Genomic DNA, 21,722 nt, shown 5'->3' with positions numbered 1-21,722 from the left:
TTATATGACTGTAGATGTAGGCGAATATTTCCACCCAGTTTTCTGTCTTGATGTTCCATCTTTCTGCCATGCCTAGTGGACCACACAGCCTCTCTCCAATCTTCTCAGAAGCACTGGCTCACAGGCCTAAGTGTCCCACGAAAGCAGAGCCTGTCACTAACACCTCTTCTAGGAGTTAGAAGTCACCTCTGTCCACTTCCTAGTGTTCTTGCATCACCATAAAGCAATTTATCATAGAGGTTAAGAGATCGACTCAGGAATCAGGCAAACTTGGGTTTGAATCTTGATTTTATTCTTAATGGTTATTTGACTTTAGGGGAATTACTTAACTCTTTTAAGCCTCAGATATAAGCTGGGAAATAAAATATTATCTACTACCAGATAGGATAGTTTAGGATATTAATGAGATTATGTATGTAAAATGCTTAGCCTAGTGCCCACATATATAGAGAGGCTATACATATATGGCATGTGTCCACATGTAGAGTGTACTAAGCATTTATATGCATAATACATATGATGCATATATGTTGGCTACTATCAGCATTTACTGTCACAGGAGGCAAATTCATCTCATTGAAGCTGAAATTCTTTGTGTTTTTTATTTTTAAATTTTAAAATAATATCTATCTATCTCAAGGGACTGTAAGTATTAAATGAGATAGTCCATAATAAGAGCTCATCAAATACCAGCTCTTTCTTTCACCAACGCTTCGTTAATGGGAGTTAAAGGTAAAGGCTGAAGCACTGCAATTGTTGGGTCGTGTATTTTCCTAGGAAACTCTCGAGTATGGGAGTAATTGCATTTGTTAGTTTTAATATGTGAAGGCAGAGACATGGTTTTGGAAATGTATTAAGTAAAAGTCAGGCAGAGACTGTGTTTGCTCTTCAGGCTTGATATGCCTCACTCTGTTTATTCGTTCATTTACTCATCCATCCATCCACCGATTCTGTCAGCAGATATGCAGTGGTTATCTACCAGATCCGGACACTATGCTAAGCACAGGATTGAGCCGTGCTTTCCAACAAGAACAAAGCTTTATTCCCACTTCTTAAAGGAAAATATTAGATTCAAAAAATAAAAAATGGTGTTGTGGGGGCCAGCCCGGTGGTGCAGAAGTTAAGTTTGCATGCTCCACTTCGGCAGCCCGGGGTTTGCTGGTTTGGATCCTGGGTGTGGACCTACGCACCACTTGGCAAACCATGCTGTGGTGGGCATCCTACATATAAAGTAGAGGAAGATGGGCACGGTGTTAGATCAGGGCCAGTCTTCCTCAACAAAACGAGGAGGATTGGTGGCAGATGTTAGCTCAGGGCTAATCTTCCTAAAAAAAAAAGAGGTGTTGTGAGGGAATATGAGTGACTGGGGATCTGAAGCCAAAGTGAAAATATATATATATGTATGTTTTTCAGGATGACCAGATTTTTCTTTTTGTAAGGAATATTTTGCCCTGAGCTAACATCCATTGCCAATCCTCCTCTTTTTTTGCTTGATGAAGACAAGCCCTGAGCTAACATCTGTGCCAATCTTCCTCTACTTTATATGTGGGATGCCTCCACAGCATGGCTGATGAGTGGAGTAGGTTTGCACTCGGGATCTGAACCTATGAACCTGAGCCTCTGAAGCAGACCCCACAGAACTTTAACCACTCAGCCATGGACTGGCCTCAGATTCTTTTTTTTTTAATTTTGAAGAGTTTGTTTGAGCAATCATCGATTCAAATCAGGTAGGACCAGACGGAAAGTTGTTAGGAGCCTGAGATTTTATTTTAAATTAGCTTTGAGCAATAGAAGCAGTTTTCTGCTATAAAAGGAATGTATTTTAGCTTTTGAGTTAACTTAATGTTGTTTTTTTAATTTAAACTAAGAGTGGAGAATGCAAATTAAGTGAATATATGATTTGGAATCCTTGAGATATCAGCAGAAGGAGCTGACAAGAAGATAGACTTCTATTTTTTTTTTAGCCGTAGGCATTCCTCTTTTCTGTTTTTAGGAACAAGAAAAACTAGTAGACAGAAATAATCCTAGGTACATGGACTATATATTTCACATGCACAGCATAAAATATGTAATGAAGTTAAGTAGGTGCCCAAAAACCAAGAGAATTCAATAGATGAAGATGGTGACAACAATTAGAAGATGTACGGGATAGGTTTAAAGTATTTGGCAATATTTAACAAGAGAAATTTTTTAAAAAATATTTTCTTTTCACGGTTTTTATTCCACTTTAATAATCAGTACATTTTCAATTTCCCATGAATTTTTACCTTCACCTTAATCTTCAAGGTCAAGTTCATGAACATGATTATAAATAAGTTGATTCTAAATGAATTTTATTCTTTGTGCCGTTGAGTGGATTCTGACTCCCAGTGACCCGGTGTTCAGCAGAGGGGAGCCCTGCCTGGTCTTTTTGCGCCGTCCTCTCTCCTGGTGCTACATCAGACAATGCTCTGCTGCTATTCATGGGGTTTTCATGGCCAATTTTTCCAGAAGTGGGTGGCCCAGTCCTTCTTCCTGGTCTGTCTCAGTCTGGAAGCTCTGCTGAAACCTGTCCACCAGGGGTGACCCTGCTGGTATTAGAAATACCAGTGGTGTAGCTTTCAGCATCACAGCAACACACAGCTGCCACAGGATGACAACCGACAGATGGGTGGTGTGGTTCCCTGACTGGGAAATGAACCCGGGCATGAAAGAGCCAAATCTTAACCACTAGACCACTCTAAATGAATAGGGATATTATTTTAGGAATAATAATAACTAACATTTATTAAGTGATTGCTAAACTCAGCACTTTCCAGGCAATGTCCCATTTAATTCTCACAACAACCCTAAGACTCAGCTGCTGCCATCATCTCATCCTACACGTGAAACAGCTGAGGTGTGGAAAGCGTAAGAACCTTGCGGAACTACAAAGGCAGGGAGTGACAGAGCCAGGATTTGGACTTGGCAAGTCTGACTTGGAAGCCTACGCCTAATGATGCTATTCTGAATGGATAGGCTACATGTATTTCACCTGTTATGGGTATTTTCCAATTTATCCTTTTTGAAATCTTTACGTCTGTTTAGATTCTGTTTTTAGTCCTTGCTGATTTTCCCACTTTTTCCCAGGGATCATTTAACTTTATAATTATGCAAGTCCACGCCTGTGTGAATGATACACTCACTCATTCATTTAGTTGAAAGGCAGAAACCAAATCGATTTTTAAAAATACTGTAGGAACCTAATTGAAAAACTTCGTGAATCACCTTAATGAGAAACTGCTACCACGATATCAAGCACAGAGAACCTCAGACAATTACTTTTTGAAAAATGCTAATCAACTACATGTTCCTCTTGAATGAAAATACCTCTTTAGCAAAACATTGTTTGAAGACAGTAATCATTGAAGTATCGGACGTGAGAACCATTTCAATGGCTTTTAAAGAATTATCCCTCATTCTTCTGAAAATGATGATGTCTGTTTATTATTAAAAAGCAAGGAGACCAGTATTCTTTCCAGCACGGAGTAAAGACAAACAAAGTTGACATCATTATTTGCTAATTCTTGCATTTTTTCTTAGCAGCTGCCATTTATTATTTCCTTCCCTAATTTGGATCAAGCCTAGGTGATCTGTTCGAGCAGTCTGGCCACTCTGCCCTAACAGTTGAGGGCATGTTGTGTGTGTCCTTTAAACCCTCATTTTTACCTAATTTCTGCCTCATGTAAAATTTAAAAATATTGTAACATCTTGCTATTATTTGTTCTTTATAAACTTACATTCTGCTAGAGTTATAAGCTTAACTTTGTACTTTCTTTTTTTAAAGTGAACCTATTTGGAATTTGGTTGTTAAATAGAGTCCCTAAGTCATATTGATGACACTCAAGCAATCAGTTCAAACGGCTCATTGTAACTGCTCTCCAGACATCAAATTCTCCTAGAGCTTAATGCCAGGTTGTTGCCATGCACTTGGGGGTCATGAGCAGCATACTTACCACCTTAATATTCTTTTCTCTTATGTTTTTTCTAATACAGAAACCATTTTCTCCATTATAGTTTTGAGAAAATCAATACCCACTTCCAAGTAGCATAAAATATTACTCTTTTCCTCATTTGTTTCTTACCATCATGTGTCTCATCAAACCCACAGACACGCTTGCACACTGGCCCAAATGTCCATATCCCAGGGCAGGACAGGCTACATAATTTTTGGAGCCTGGTGCAAAATGAAAATGCAGGGAAGTTTGTTCAAAAAGGCAGGAAAAAGTTCTATGGTATCAAAATACAAAGCTTTTTTCTTTCTTCCATGGTCTCTCTCTCTCTCTTTCTCTTTCTCTCTCTCAATTTGTCATGATGTTTCTTATTTGCTATTGAATGTCATTTTAAGTAAGTAAAAATTTTAAAGTTTAAATTATTAGCATGACTTTTACCCTTCATCTTTATATTGTGCAATGACAGTTTTAAATGCACATATCAGAGCCTTTAACTCCTCTGTGAAATCACTGAAATTACGTGATTTGTATTTCATAGCACAGCTTCTCAGAGTGCTTCCAGTTGGTCAGAAGAGGCATCACAAATCAGACACAGGAAGGCTGGAAGGAGGAAGAGAGGATTCGCCCAGCCTGAAGGAAGCCAAGGGTATGCTCCTTCGGGCGTGGGGATGTTTACGTGGTGAGTGTGGACCCCCACAGGTGCCCGGGGACCCCATCCCATGACTCAGAATGCACGTGCATTTGCTCAGGCCTGAGGGCTGCCAGGTTCCTTCTCATGACAGCTGCTGGACTGCTGCTCATGTTCCACCTGGGGGACACCCTGGGGAAGTCCAGTCAGACACCTCTGTTTCCCACAGGCGTGGTACCCCAACGAGCATTGGATGAGCAACCCCCAAGAGTAGGGCGCCCTCTGAGTTAGAAAGCTCTCAGTACTGGGATTAGGAGTGGTTAAAGGCTTATTTCCACTGACTTGTGGCCTTTGGCTGGCTACCAGCCGATGCACCATGGCTCTGTTAGCCTAAGGCAGGATGGCCTCCTCATGTTGTGCCCCAAGACTCCATGGGGCATGGGTGTCCCTCCGCATTCCTACCCGTACCTGCACCCAGGGCCCTGCCAAAGGGCCGGAGGGTGGAGTCAGTTGCTGGGCAGGTGCAGGGAGGGTGAGGCTGGGAAGGCAGAGGGTGGCCAAGAACCCATCCTTGGGAGCAGGAAGAGAACCAGGTGTGAGCAGAGGCTCCAAGCCCCTGCATAAGCTCCATGGTCCCACTGAGCTCACGGACAAAACAAAAATTCAAAGACAGCATTATTAAGAATTTCAAGGTGGTGACTGCAAAGCATTAAACCCCAAGTGTGGGGCCCTTCTGTCGTGGAGCTTTGTACAACTGTGCAGGTCACACGACCATGAAGCCAGCCCTGCCTGGGAATACCACGAGGGAGTCATCTGACCCATAAGAAGGTAGGTGTAAACAAACAACACAGTTTTAAAATAAAATGAGAAAATAACTCTTTTTATTGTTTCTTCCCATGATTCCTACAAGAATGCTATTAAAATGCTATTTTCTTTTCTTTAAGAAAGAGAAACATCTCACTCACAAATATAAAAAATCCTACAGGATATATAACTTTCTCCACTCAAATGATATTCAAGCCTCTTGGTTCATAACAATAATAATGGTAATATTAGCTGAACATAGCCTATGTACCAGGCATATGCTACGCACTTAAATGAATTTACTTTATGTAAATTATCTCATCTAATCTCTATAATATGGGGCAGATACAATTTTTAGCCCCAATTTAGAAATAGAGAACCTGATATAGGAAAATCAACTTGTCTAAGACCAGGAAATGAGAAGAATGGTCTTCCATGACCAGAGTTTATTACAATAATATTAGGAAGCCTATAAAGCAGATATATCACATCTGGGGGTGAAATTGGAAAAAAGTATAATCATGTCACTGGGAGCTGAAAAAGCATCTGAGATGATTCAATACTCATTTCTTTTTCCAGAATCTTCTAAATCCAGGAAATAAAGGATACTTTCTTAACAAAATAAAGTATTTGTCTCAAATCAACAGGAAAATATTATGCGTAATTTGAAACATTATAGATAATCCTATTAAAACAGGAAATCAAAAGATTTCTGCTATCACTATTAGTATTTTACTTTGTCCTGGAAGCTATAATCAATGCAATAATACAGGAAATAAGAGCGATAAATAAGAATAAGAGAAATGGCAAAGACGCATTTACCATTATTTGCATATAGTATGACTGTCCACCAGAAAACTCAAGAAAATCAAGAGAAAAAAATGTCAGAACTACTGCGAGTTCAGTTAAGTGGCTGAATAAATCAACTGCTTTTCTATATACCAACAATCAGATAAAAAATATAATGGGGAAAATTCCCATTCTTTTTTTTTAATTAAAAAAATTTCTTTTAAAGATTGGCACCTGAGCTAACATCTGTTGCCAATCTTTTTTTTCTTCTTCTTCTCCCCAAAGCCCCCAGTACACAGTTGTACATTCTAGTTGAGTGCCTCTGGTTGTGGCATGTGGGATGCTGCCTCAGCATGGCCTGATGAATGGTGCCATGTCTGTGCCCAGGATCCGAACCGACAAAACCCTGGGCTGCCAAAGCGGAGCGTGAGAACTTAACCACTTGGCCAAGCAGCCGGCCCCTAAATTCCCATTCTTAAAAGCAACAATAATTATGTAGGATCTAGAAAAGACCTGTGAGAAGTGCTATGACTAGATAATGAAAGCCATAAATCTTGAGAATAAATAACTGGAATAATTGTTCCTGGATGGGATCAAAACATTATCAACATGTTGTGATGGTTAATTTTTTGCATCATCTTGACTGGGCCATGGAGTACCCAGATATTTGGTCAAATATTATTCTGGGTGTTTCTGTGAGGGTGTTTTTGAATGAAATTAACATTTAAATCAGTAGACTGAGTAAAGCAGATTCCCCTCTATAATGTGGGTGGGCCTCATCCAATCAGTTGAAGGCCTGAATAGAACAAAAAGACTGATCTCCCCCAAGTAAGAGAGAATTCCTCTTGCTTGAGTGCTTTGAACTGAATCATTGGCTCTTGAGCCACCAGCCTTTGGACTGGCACTAAGCCATCAGCTCTCTTGGTTTTCAGGACTTCAGACTCAGATGGGAACTCCATCATCGGCTCTCCTGGGTCTCCAGCTTGCTGACTCACCCTGCAGATCTTGGGACTTGTCAGCCTCCATAATCTCATGAGTTAATTCCTTACCATAAATCTCTTTCTATGTATGTGTACATCCTATTGGTTCTGTTTCTATGGAGAACCCTGACTAACAGGTGTCAGTTCTTTCCAAATGAATTTATAATTTTAAAGTAATTCCAACAAAAACCCTATTTGGAGGAGATGTGATTAAACAATTCTAAAGTTCATCTGAAAGGATAAATAAGTAAGAAGAGTTAAGGAAATTTTTGGAAAGAAGAGGAACCTAAGTGTGGCTATCGAGGGAGAAAATATATTAGTCTTATGGAATATGAAGACATTCTAAAGCTAAAATAATTAAAACAATGTGGTTACGAGGTTAGCCAGACAGTCCAAAGGAAGAGAAGAGTATCTGAAAACAGATTCAGGTATGTAAAAATACAATTTTCATTATATTGGGTGGCAAATATAACGAGAGGTTATATTTAATACACACAGAAATTGAATGAATAGATTTTTAAAAACTAAGATTTCAATATGTGTGACAAAGGACATGAACAATCTGTAAATGATAACAAAATTCTCGATGGCAAGCAAGTAAAATGCCAAAACCAAGGGATTTCTAGCTTCTGGTAATGGAGGAGCAGCTTGATTGGTCTAATTCTCCCATAGAAAACAATGACATGGTGCTCTCTCCCCACAGAGCCAGAACACATGGGTTCAGGAATGAAGGGGTGGAAGCAAGACGGGCTCCTCTCATTATTACACCCAATACCCACTTGCAGAATATTTGCTTCTTATTTTGGCATCTTTGAGCTCTACCAGTTTAGAGGTCTCAGTCCTCAAGTGGAGCATGGTCCCACCAGGGGACATAACAATGGTTCCATTTTTTGGAGAAAGAAGAGATTGCCATCTGGCTACTTTGACGTTCTTATGCCACTAAACCAACGGGCAGAGAGACGGGTTGCTCTTCGAGGTGGAGAGATTGATCCCTATTACCAAGAGGAACTGGGTTACTGCTACACATTAGGGGCAAGGAGGACAGTGTCTATAACCCAGGAGACTCTCTGGGTTTCTTAGTACTCCATACCCAATAGGAAAGTTTAATGGAAAACCACAGCCACTGAAAAAAAAAGCAGGATGGCTGACTCCAACCCTTCAGGAATGAGGGTTTGGATTACTTGACCAGGCAAAGAATCCTGATCAGCTTGGGTTCTGGCTGAAGTTTGGGGAAGTAAAGAATGGACAGTGGAAGAAGGAAGCCATAGATAACAATTAGGGCCTTGTGACCAATTACAGAAACGACTATAGTTGCTTTTCATATTTTCTTTTTGCTTCTTATAGGTCTGTGTTTATGGGTATATGTTAGCTATTTTCCTCTTCTTTCTCCTTTCAATTAAAAACATTTATATACGAGTTAGAGGTTAATTCTACAGTTTATAGTCATTAGGCAACAAAATATTCAGTGGATCTGTGATGGATTATGAGGGGTAATTAAAACAGCCCAGGAGGCGTATGCAATGATTGTTGGGCTGTGCATCGCCTTATTTGAGAAGATGGTGAGTCTCCTGTCGGATGAAAATACCGAGTTGCTTCATTGTTGTATGGCATTCAAGAGCGTGTAGAGGGTACATATGGAAGCTGAGTGGTGAAATGGGTGGACCATGCTCTTTATCAATTTATTTTCTTTCAGCCCCAAATCCACCCTTTTTGTCTACTCTGTAACAACAAAGCTGGATTTTGTAAACATTTCTCCTTTTTAGCCAGCCTGGTATTGAACCTTGTCACTAGAGGGTTCTGGAAGGACATTGGAGGAGGAGGGGATTTTCTCTTCCTGGTTCTGGTGTGACTTACTCTCTAGGATCTGACAGACTGCACTTTTCCCCCACTTCTTGATCCCTGCCTGGTCTCTCCAGTGCTAGGTTCCTGCAGGGGGCAGCTGTCTCCAGCATTTAGTGACAGCCCGCGTTCTGCAGTGCTCAACTCAGGCAGCCGTGGTGCATTTGGGATCCCCAGATAGCATGAGACTTTGTCCCAAACCAGATCACGGCTCCCACATCCTCTCTTCAGCCCTAGAATCCCAGAGCCACCCTGCGAGTAAGCTGGGCTCCTGCAGAGGGCTGCCTCTCCAGATCTGGTTCCTGAACTGCCCAGCCACCAGCAGCTCCCCCTGGTACTAGTGAGTCCTGAGGCTCACCAAGGATTCTGATGATGATCGAGAACTCCACTCCTATGTGGATGGCCTCTCCTGCTATCCCAGAGACTTCCAGAAAGTCCACTTACGAGGCAGCTCAGTGACTTCACCATCCAGTAAGCCAAAGCTGTGCCCTTCCCAGACCCCAGTCTGGGTCTCAGCCCTGGTAGGGCAAGGACTCTGCCTTGGGAGCTCCATCTCAGCCCTGGTGGTAAGCGTTTGCTCCTGGTATCTGCTGCTCTCATGTTCATTAGAATTCCCTTTCACTCTCACCAGTCTGTTCCCCCTTATTCCAATAATTCTTTGTGTTAAATTATCCTCTTTAAATCATTCTGTTATTTTTGTCTCCTGACTGAAGCTCCACTAATACATCTGGCAATATTCCTGGCCTTGACATCTATTTTGTTTGATATTAACATAACCGCTCCAGTTTCTTATCATTAGCGTTTGCATGGTATTCTTATCATTTTACATGATAGAAAAAATCCTATCTATGTCTTTATATCTAAAGTATATCTTTTCTAGACAGCAAATGACCTTCATAAAAAAAACCAGTCTGATCATATCTAACTGTTAATTGAAATATTTAATGAATTTACATTTAATGTAATTATTAATTGGTTGGATTTATGTAATCACTTTGCTATTTTTTCTATTCCATCCTAGTTTTCTTTGTTTCCCCCTTTCCTGCCTTCTTTTGGGTTAGTCAATATTTATTATTGCATTTTTTTCATCTATGATTCTATGGGTGAAAATATGTGTTAATTGAATGAATATTATATCATTTCACCTATAATGTAAGAATCTTACAACAGTATATTTCCATTTACCCCTTTCTGTCCTTTATGATATTATCAAAAATTTCAGTGATAAACTCCACACTGCATTCTTACTATTTTTGCTTTAAACAGTCGATTACTTTTTTATACATTTAGGAGAAAAAAAATTTATATTTACTAAAAATTTACCACTAATGGCAAACTTCATTATTTTGAATAGATCAAAGCTTCAGCCTGGTTTCACTTCCCAACAGCCTGAAGAACTTGTTTAACTTTTCCTGTAGTGCAGGTCTGCTGGTTGCATGTTTTGTAACCTTTATCTGAAGGTGTCTTTATTTCACCATTATTTTTAAATGCTATTTTGCTGAATACACTATTCTAGGTTGACATTTCTCTTTTCTTCTCTATACTTGAAAGATGTTATACCACTGTCTTTTGCCCTCCATTGTTACTGAGGAAAAGTCAGCAGTTATGCTTATCACTAACCTTGTGAATAACATATCTTTGGTCTCTGGATGCTTTCAACATTAAAAAAAAATTCTTTTGGCTTTTCAGCACTTTGGCTAGGATATGACCAAGTATAGGTTTCTTCACTTGGGGTTTGTTGAACTTCTTGAAATTCTGGTTTACATATTTCTTCAAACTTGGAAAAATTTTGGCCATTATCTCTTTTGATATTGTTCTGGCCTGCACCCCATCCCTGACTTTCTCCTTTTGGATTTGCAATTACACTGATGGTAGACTGTTTTATGTGGTCACTGAGGCACCCATTTTTTTTCCTCAGTAATTTTTCTTCTTTGTGCATTGGTTTGGCTAGTTTGTATTTCTCTGCCTTCAGGTCAGTGAACCTTGCTTATTCTGTCTCTAATCTTCTAAGTTCACGCAATGAATTTTTTATTTTAAATATTGTATTTTCCAATCGGTTATGTTTTTCTGTATATAATTCCCATTTCTTCTCTCATTATGTCCATCTTTTCCTTTAAACCTTTGAACCTATTTATAAGAGCTCTCAAAGTGTTTATTTGCTAATTCAAACCCCTGGGCCACTGCTCATTTGTTTCCATGATCTGCTTTTTCTCCTGGTTAAGCGTCACATTTTCCTGCTTAGCATCAATAATACTTGTCCACCTTATAGTGGATGTTGTGGATACAACATTATTGAAAACATGGATTTGGTTGTCTTTCTCTAAAGAGTACTGAATTTGTTTGGGCAGGTAGTTACTATACTGGCAGATCAGCTTGATCTTATCAAGGATTAATTTTAGGTTTTAGTAGGTTAGATCTAGAGTTGTCCATACTCTAGAGTAGCGTAAGGTATGTCCTTAATTTAGTTCTTGTTGTTTGGTGAGGCCTTTACACTGTGGCTGATTAGAACTCCAATGTCTCCCAGTGCTGCATGACCTCCATCAGCTGTCTGCTGCCATGCCTCATGGGGTCTCACCCTACTTATGTGCAGCTTAGTATTCAGCCAAAGACTTAAGAGTGCCCCATGCAGATTTCTGGTGCTCCTTCTTTGCACAGCTCCCTCTTCTCTGGTACTCTGTCCCATAGATTCCAGCTATGTGAGCTATCCTTAACTCTGGGCTCATTTCTTCCATTCCATGAAACTTGTTTTCTGTTTAGGCTTCACTTCCCTCTGAAAGCCAGAGTGAATGTAGAGGTCACCTCATGAATTTCCTTTCTCTCAAGGATCAAAGCCCTCATGTGTTTGTTGTACAGTGTTGTAGTTGTTTATGAGAGAAGGATAAGTCTAATATCAGTTACTCAGTCACGGCTGGACCCAAAACTCTCCACTGAGGATTTTTTGTTTTTGTTTTTTAAAGATTGGCACCTAAGCTAACATCTGTTGCCAATCTTCTTTTTTTCCCTTCTTCTTCTTCTTCTCCCTAAAGCCCAGTATATAGACATATATTCTGGTTGTAGGTCTTTCTGGTTATGCTATGTGGGATGCCATCTCAGCATGGCTTGACGAACAGTGCCATGTCTGCGCCTGGGACCCAAACCCACAAAACCCCAGGCTGGCAAAGTGGAGTCTGTGAACTTAACCACTTGGCCATGGGGCTAGCCCCCTACATTGAAGTTTTGATTTGAGCAATTACATTTTTTATTTCTGTAAATTCTAGCTGGTAAGTGTATCTGTTTAATCTCTATAGGTTTTTTTTTGAAACTCATTTGTGCAATTTCATAGTTTGTTTCATACACAGCTCTCATGCATTCTGTATTCAGTTCAAACATCGGCATTCTTTGGAGTCTAAATTTATTGTCCCCGTTGATTCTCACTCACGCTGTCTGGTCTTCCCTGGATTTGGTTGTCTTTAAGAGGTTATTCTTGATTGTAATGTATGGGAGTCTTGTGGGACGGTTTCTTCTGCTTTGGCCAGTTGTGTGTGTGTGTCATGTGTGTGTCTGTACACTCATTTCAGGACCCTTCAGGACCTCCTTGAACGTTTTAGCTCAGCAGAGGGGGTCTCAGATTCAGGTTCTCCTCCTCATTGCTCTTTCAAGGCTTAACATACTCACATACTGTCTGTGTAGAACTCTGACCTCAGGGCAGTCATACCCCTCCACAAAGCCTGCAGGCTCCCTATCTTTATAGTTTCAAGGACCTGTGAGCTCTGTTGTTTTGGCCTGAGATCTCCATCTGTGTCTCTGGCTATTGCCAGCAGGTCTGCTCAGGCTCTAAGCTACCTGGTCTACATCACTGGCTACTTGGGGCTCAGCTCTTTAACTTTTTAAAATTTATTTTTACCTTTCATTTTAAAGTTTATTTTAATTTTTAAAGGAGAAATCCATGGAGACTAGAAATGCTTCAGCGTATGTTGTATTTGGGAGTCTAGCTATTGTGGAGGAGAAGTTAATCTCTGAGCTTCTAAACCTCAAGTATTAGGGAGAGAAAACATATGTATTAATTTTATAATTAGAAAAATAAAGGCAACAAATATCTGTATCTGAATTACTAATGTACATATTTATGTGGTAATTAATCACTGAGAAATTGAGTTAACAGTATAATCTATTTAGCATTTTCGTGTTGCTTAATTTACTTCTTAAGTCCAAATACTAGCTAAAGGATACTTGCCATTGACTGAATCTTTGTAAATTTTAGAAAAACATATTTAAGTTGACAAATGAAGGCTGACATTTGGCCATGCTTTAATAGGCTGAACACCAAGCAAATCCTACTTCTTTATTTGTTCATTTTGCAATAAGTCTTGACATCTCCTTCTCCTCTTTCTTACATTTGCTTACTTAGCAGGGCACAATGCAGTTTTGATGTGCAATCTGATTTCAAAAGAATCTTTGAGACAGCTAATCTTCTGTACACTCATTGTAATTAAATATTATAGCACAAATGGTATATAAGATACTCAATTTCTTGAGAACCTCTTTGCACCAAAGAGCAATGACATAAAAAAAGTATAGATTGCCAGAGTGGTTTTTTGTAGATTTTTCAGCTTGAACTTTTAACTCTTATGGCACCTAGAGCTTGCAAAGAGTAAAGCATTATATACCACAGACTGGAAATATCTTTATTGTCTTTCATTCTGCCCTACACACTCAACTTTACCTCAGTCTAAAATCTGCTAGTAGACAAATTTGCTGACCTTCAAGCCGTTCGCTTCATCCTTGAAAATATGCAACAGGCAATGCCATACTGAATTGGACTAATAATCAAGTTCAACTTTTTGTCTGTTATGGTAAACATCACCAAAATAGGTTTTGTAAGGAGGTATGGCTGCTATCTTTAACATTTTTAACCCAGTAACTGATTTCCACTGATGCTCTTTTGTGAATTAATCTCTTTCCCATCCCTACCATCCAAGCTTAAACCACGTGATAGTTCCATAAATTCACAATCACCATTATATTTTTATTTTTCTTAAAACTATCTCCATCGCTTCAGGAAGAAGTAACCTATCTCTGGATTTGGTGACTAAATCCACCTAACACATGACCTTCATGATTCAGTCCCCCTGTTTCCAGACTGAGATGCCCAGTTTTAAAAACGTGCTTTTCTTTAAAAAGTAAACAAGGACATAGTAAAAACATTTTACTATGTAAAAATTTTACATAGTAAAAACATTTCAGTAACAGCTCCTTAAATATATTATACGAGCTTATGGCCCCCTTCATTAAATAACCCATAGCAGGGGCCGGCCCTGTGGCATAATGGTTAAGTTCGTGCACTCCACTTCAGCAGCCCGGGCTTCGCCAGTTTGGATCCTGGGTGTGGACTTGCACACCACTCATCAAGCTGTGCTGTGGCGGCACCCCACGTAGAAGAACTAGAAGGACTTACAACTGGGATATACAGCTATGTACTGGGGCTTGGGGGAGGGGAAAAAAAGAGGAAGATTGGCAACAGATGTTAGTTCAGGGCCAATCTTCCTAAAAATAACACAAAACCCATAGTGCCATCTTCAAAGGGCCTTCTGAACAAAACAGGGGCTAGGCTTTGAACTACGAGGCAGGAGAAATTTGACCAAAGAGAAAAAATATATTGATACTGATGGTCCAGTTTCCTCCCATGAAACGGCCCAGCCAGAACAGCAGTGAGAGGAACCCGTCAGTCAGAAGCTCATTCCACGCATGCAGAGCTTCCAGTTTGTTTTAAAATAGGAACATATGGCAAAAGATTACCAGATAGTTGAGAAAAACCTCTACTATGAGACACCTAAAATACAAACAGAAAAAAGGAATGAGGCAATGAAGGAAGCAGAAGAAAACTACAAAAAAACTGAAATTAAGTAATCAGAGAGAGAATAAAAGCTACTGAAAACACAAAACAAGAATAGGAGACAATAAAATGGTAAATTCAGAGAAAAATTTAAAAAATATGATGGAATAAATGAAAAACAAGAGAATGGGTAGAAGGTAAGAAGGTTCTCAAGAAATCTTTTAAAAAGGTACATTAAAAAGACAAAGAGATAAACAGTAAGAAAGAAGAAAAGAAAAATTCCAGGCTGAGCATAGGAGATTCAATATCTGAGTAATAGAAGTCCCAGAAAAACTAGACAGAGAAAACAAGGGGGGGAGGAAGTTCTCAAAGAAATATAGATGGTCCTCGACTTATGATGGTTCGACCTATGATTTTTCGATTTTATGATAGTGCAAGAGCGATATGGGTTCAGTAGAAACCGTACTTTGAATTTTAATCTTTTCCCAGGCTAATATGCGGTACGATACTCTCATGATGCTGGGCAGCAGTGGTGAACCGTGGCTGCCAGTCAGCCCCATGAACACCAGGGTCAACAACTGATAATCGACAGTGTGCTGTGTAGCCAGCGCTTGGACGAGCACCCATACACCAATTCTGTTTGTCACTTTCAGTACAGTATTCAAGAAACTATATGAGATATTCAACACTTTATTATAAAATAGTCTTTGTGTTAGATGATTTTGCCCACCTGTAAGCTAATGTAAGTGTTCTGAGCATGTTTAAGGTAGGCTAGGCTAGGCTATGATGTTCGGTAGGTTAGGTTTATTAAAAGCATTTTCGACTTACAGTATTTTCAACTTATGATGGGTTTATCAGGACGTAACCGGATCATAAGCCCAGGAACATCTGTAATTACTTTTTTTTCCCCCAGAATTGAATGCCATAAGTTTTCAGGTAGAAAGGACTCTTGAGTGCCCAGTACAAACAATGAGTAAAAGACCTTTGCCAAGTTACAGCAATGAGCAATTTTAGAACAGTCGGGATAAAAAAGAAGATTCTACTAACTTCCAGAGAGAAAAAATCCAGCTCAGAAATCAGATTGGCATCTGATTTCTTGAGAACAACACTGAAAGCTGGAAAACAATGGGGCAGTGCTTCAAAGTTCTGAGGGAAAAGTGTGCCATTCTGGATTTCTACCTCTGGACAAACTGTCACCCAAGCATGAGGGGAGAATAAAGGGCATTTTTAGGCATACAAGATCTCGAGCATTTATTTACCATGCAGCCTTTCTCAGGAAATATAGAAGATTGTGCTCCACTCCAAAAAATGAAATGATAAAAAAGAGGAGGACCTGGGAGATAGAGAAGGTAAAATAGAATCTGCAAGAGATGGAGAAGGGAGATTCTGGAATGACGATTCTGCATCGGGACTACAGAACAACCATTCTAGATAGGACAGTGAGACGGAGAGCGCCAGGAGGCATTTCTACAATTATAATGAAAGTTTACATATTACTTGATGTGTTAGAATGTATCAACAATGTATGTTTAGTTCTGGAGATGAGTCTGGGGATAAATCAATGATAGGTAAATGAGAAGTACATAAAAAATTAAGCAAACTGTAAAGGAGAAAATGATGAACTCTAGAGAAAGTAAGAAAATCTTTAAGGAAGGAAATATAATAATTGATGATGATGAAATAATTGATTTAACTAAAATTATGCTCTAGCTATACTGAAAGGCTGGAGAAGGGGAAATGTGTGTCTGTACATCTTGGAGGGGCTTGTGTAAGAGCCAAATCCTCATCTTCCATTATAGGAAGTTGACAATTAATAATCTAAAAATTAAATGAATCTACAAATATTGGTATAAGCATATTATCTTGAAATATGAAGGCAGACACCAAAAGAAACTGCTAAAAGATTTGAAAGATTGCCTCTGAGGAGCAGCAATGAGGGAAGAGGTATGCTGGTTTTCATTTTAACCCTTTCGAGCTCTTTGCTTTTTAACAGTATGTACACATAACTTTGATGAAGATATATTAAATATAATTCTATGCAATGAAAGTGTGTTTCAAACGCACACAGTAGCATATCACACACTCTTCGGTGCCTCACTGCACTCCTGTAAAAACACCCTGCAGACCATCTAGTAGCAGCATGATAAATGGACTTTGTTCTTTTTCAGAGTTACGTACTAGTTCATTGTCTAAATATATTTGTTGACATGCCTATTTATAAATATGTTTTGGGATATTACAATCCCAGAAGTAAAATTCTAGATCAAAACTTTTAGATATTTCTATATTGCCCTCCAAAGACGTTCGACTCAAATTTATAGCCTTACCGACAATTGGTCCCCACACTTACCAACACGACATACAACAAAACCACTCTATCTTTTCAATCTGGTATGTGAAAGGATGTATTGTCATTACTGATTTAACTTGCATTTCTTTACATTTATTTCTCTAAAAACTGTCTACTCAATCCCAATTTTTAAAATCTCTCCTCATTCAGCTCCCTTCTCCATTCTCATTTTATCTATTTTCTATTTCTCATAAACACTTGTCTTTCTCTTCTTTACAATACTGGACAAAATTTATCTTTTCCAAAAAACTTTTATAATAATGTTTTTACTTCCTGAGCATTGTATATTTATGTGCATATAGTCACAATTATAGGTATATTCCTCAGTTTTTAAGATGTGTGACCAAAATACTGTGTTATAAAGAGAATTATAAAGATATAAAGAGAATTATATCTTTTTGTTGGTTTTCATTATACAATATTTCACAGAATTTAAGATGTGATTGATTGCAAGATGCACCATTATTTCATGAGCTACTAAGAAAGTAAAAATGCTGCCAATTAAAAGAAAAAACCCACAATGTTTTCATATCATTTAGAATTTTTATTTTTACTTATAGAATATTATACAATTCATGTTTTTACATCCTTTGGACTTAAAAGCACTATAAAAATGTTAATTTATTGTAAGGCTATAAAAAGTAGGGTAATTAGTGTATTTTGAAAACTGGTAAATTTCTAGGAGTTTTCTTAGTTAAGATGATGCCTACAAAATACCAACATTAGTAAAACAGGGGCTGCTGGTTCTAATTACTTTAAGCCATTTAAACTATTCAGTTCTGTAAAGCATAACTGATAGTCCATTACGTCTCATGAAAACTTTCGGAAAGCTTTCCAGTACCTACCAATGACCATAATTCTATAATGTACGAATTCCTACTATATACTTAGACAAGCTTTATAGCTCCATGATTTATCTAGTGTTGATGAGATTAACAGTGTTGATGAGACTGATGTCATTAGCATGCATTGCTAAAGCAGAGGGTATAAGATCAACAGAAGTTTGGTAACCAACAAAGATCAGCCAAAGTTTGGAGGTGATACTTTTTGGAAGGACATTAGTTCACAGATTTACATAAAAACAAAGTACTAAGTTTCTTGATTCAAGAGCAGGTATATTTATTTTAAGATAATATAAGAATGTAACATAGTCTGCTTTACAATTATATTTTATAATAAGAACAATAAACTGGAACTTTAAGTTAAATGAATTCCTTAATATGAAATGATTCTGAGAGAACCATAAACCTTTTATCAGGGAGACTTTCTGTAAAGAGTATGATAGTAAAATTTTACGTATAGCTTCATCTTTCCAAAGAATAATTGGCAGATGGAAATGCTGAGAATAAGAGCATACATGTATTTAGTATATTACTATTTTCAAAGCATTTAAATTTTTTTAATTGATGTAAACAACAATCCAGTGAGATATTTTACCTCCATTTTACAGATGATGAAGTTCAAGAGTGATAATATAGGGAATTACTGTAATTTACTACTCTTTTCCATTTTAATTGATTAGAATATTTCATTTATTCACATTTTAATATTATGCTGCAGTCTTACAAACAAATGAATATCCATTCACTCTGATAAGCAATAAAGAATAAAGATTGCATATGTAGGATTCCTTGGGGAAATGGCAGAATTATAAAGAATTTTAATGAGCTAATTCAGTTTTTAATCTATATTTATAGGACTGTTCTAAATAGCAGTTTTTCCATGTATGCAAGATAATATAACTTACAGTCAAAGATAAAAGTAAACTGGATCTTTTCAATGGTTTTAAAATAGTCCTGGGGCATGTTAATGAGTGGGTAGGCATTTTCATTTAGTCAGTCAATTGAAGCAACCTTCAAGCAGGTGAAATTAAATTATTATACTCTATGGAATCTTCAAATTTATGCATCATATATTTCTATAACAATGTAATAAATACTATCAGATAAAGAATGTAAAAAGTCTAACAAATACATAGTCAATGTTAATAATAACATTTTCTTGGAAATAACATTACTTTTATAAATAGACTGATGGAGAACGACCAATTTCACATTTAGTAACATAAAAACAAGTCAGTGTTTCCTATTTTCATGTGCAAAAGCAAGGTAATAGTTGGAGTGTGTGCAATTTACATTAAATACATCTTAGAAAAGAAGAAAAATGAACTTATCTTCCACATACAGTATATAAATATATTAAACTCCTTGTTCTATTTTTGTATAGTACCCTTTCATAACCTATACTTTTTAATTGAACAGATTTCCATTAAGTACTATTGAATTATTTTCTCCATGTGAAAACCCAATTTTGTTTTTCAATAGAAAGTTTTCCCTTTCTTTTTTATGATTTATTATTTTGAAATAAGGAATTATATTTAAATTATTCATTATTACTGGTTGTGTGGCATCACTTTTGCATGTGGTCCTTTTACAAGAAACAAAATAATAACTTTTACCTAATATATACATCAGTCTTCTAAACCATTTTATACTAGTCTTTTATAGTACTCATTTTGACACTACAGACATATACTAAGAATATGCAATAAGTTACCAAGCTGTAAGATATTATTTTTAGTAGTGTTATTAACATACACCATGTGCAATCAGGAGCAGCATCATGTTTAAGATGATAATGACAATGACAGTGACTACTGCTACAACAACTACCAGTGTTTCTACCATCAATATATGACTTATTTTGAGGAAAAAAATCTACGTTTTAAATTTCTTTACACAAAAGAATAACAGACATTCTGTTACCTTTGGTAAGTAAACAAAAACTTAAAAAATTTTTTACATGATTCAAACAATATATGTTAAGTACTTTTAAAAGTTAAAAGTACAATGTAAACCATCATCATTTATAGTAGTTTAATTTCTATTTGTTTTTCAAAATTATTTCCATGTAACTAAAAACCTGGCAAGTAATGAGGATTTATTAACAATTTTAAGAGCCCTGAGATAAATCTCAAGGAATAGTCATTTTCTGAAAATAAGTTCACAGTCTAAAACCAAAGGAAATATGTTGTTGTTCATTTTTAAGTGATCTAGATTCCAGAAGTCATACATTATTTTGAAATGAGGCAAATTTCTAATAAATTAAAAAATATTTAAAATACATTCTGACATAGTCATTGGAAGTATCTATATACTTCTGAAGGGAATGAAAAAGTGCAGAGAGTTCAGTAAATCAAGGCAAAAGCTCAAGTTGATAACATACAACATTTGTAGTTAGTGAAGATCCATTTTATCTCTTATGTTCAAGAAAAAATTATAGTCAGCGTTTCACCTTCTCCTTCAATTCTACCTGTTCTGATCCCAGACCTCCTTCCGCTCTCTGAAAGTTTTGCTTGTTGCACTTGTCATGTAGATAATAATGCTTTAAACTTTGCTTTAGAAGTACCTAATTAAAAAAATATACATATATAAGCAATATTTATTTAAGATGAAATTCAGAGGTGATTTCATCAATCAAATATTATTATGATAATATGAAACAGTCAGGTACATAATAAAAACACTCGGAAAATATAAGATTCCAAGACAATGATAAAATATTTTCTTTAATTTAAAAGCTCAGTGTTTTCTTTAGTAACTTGTCTAATCCAAGTCTTATAAAGGTCTAGAATAAATGTAGTCATTTTTATCTATGGTTCTATGTACGACTACATAGAAACAACAGTGTCAGTGTGACACTATTACAAGTTGGTTGGGAACACCACGCATATGGACATAATATAAATGGTATAGTCCCACTTTTTTTAACGTTTACCTTCTTATAGGGCACTAGAAAGTTTCTCAAAACAGGGATTAAGACCTGACTTCTTTTGTTAGCTCAATCACAGCAGTTACCACCTTAGATAAATAAATAAACCTACTTGCCGATAAGCATTTTAGACCAGCATTTCCCAAATGGGTTCCATAAAACATTAGGCCTCAAAGCTACTTTGCAAAGTACTGAATACTACAGTTTTCCTTTACAGAGACAAACGAATAGTGGCATATTAAGATCTGATATGTTCTAAGGGGGAAGGAACCTATTTAACCATGTTTATTTTGGTATTTCTCAAACTTATGTGACTAAGCAGCTTCTCTTTTTCTTTTAAAGAATAATATGCATTGACAACCTATGGAACCACTTTGGGAAATATTGCTATAGGCAAATTTAAATGTTTCAAGCTTGAGAGAAACAGCAAGAAATATATATTTCCAAGTATGTATAAATGAACAAAACCTTCACCGCAGAGATCTAACTAGTCAGAATCCATAGCTGACCAAAATTTTATAGCTACAGTGGACTTTTAAAAGAAAAAAGGAAAAACAAACCCTTCATTTTGGAGATCAGCAACAAGTCTGAGATACTTCTTTGGGTTGATACAAATTGAATGAATCTCCTGTATCTTCCTCACCTACCGCATTCTATGGTGCTAGTGCAGTAAATACTAAGAGCTCTGCCATCAGACAGAATGAGGCTCAGACCCTAGCTGGCCACTGACTAGCAAGTTATCTTGGGCAAGTTACTCACTAAGCCTCTATTTTCTCTC

At 37.3% G+C, this 21,722-nt stretch overlaps 1 protein-coding gene across 5 annotated transcripts in view; it reads right to left on the bottom strand.

The window, feature by feature from the left end:
- Positions 1 to 18,544: 18,544 nt before the first annotated feature.
- Positions 18,545 to 21,722, bottom strand: part of MICU3 (mitochondrial calcium uptake family member 3) — a 99,224-nt gene continuing 96,046 nt past the window's right edge. For all 5 annotated transcript variants that reach the window (XR_011498762.1, XM_044760520.2, XM_044760522.2 and 2 more), the window contains one exon: positions 18,545 to 20,581. The gene's annotated coding sequence lies outside the window, so the exon portion shown is untranslated. The remainder of the gene's footprint in view (positions 20,582 to 21,722) is intronic.

Source organism: Equus asinus, chromosome 27 (genome assembly GCF_041296235.1).
Source record: "Equus asinus isolate D_3611 breed Donkey chromosome 27, EquAss-T2T_v2, whole genome shotgun sequence".
NCBI lineage: Eukaryota > Metazoa > Chordata > Mammalia > Perissodactyla > Equidae > Equus > Equus asinus.
The sequence above is the reverse complement of the archived record's forward strand: the minus strand, read 5'-3'. Positions and strand labels throughout refer to the sequence as shown.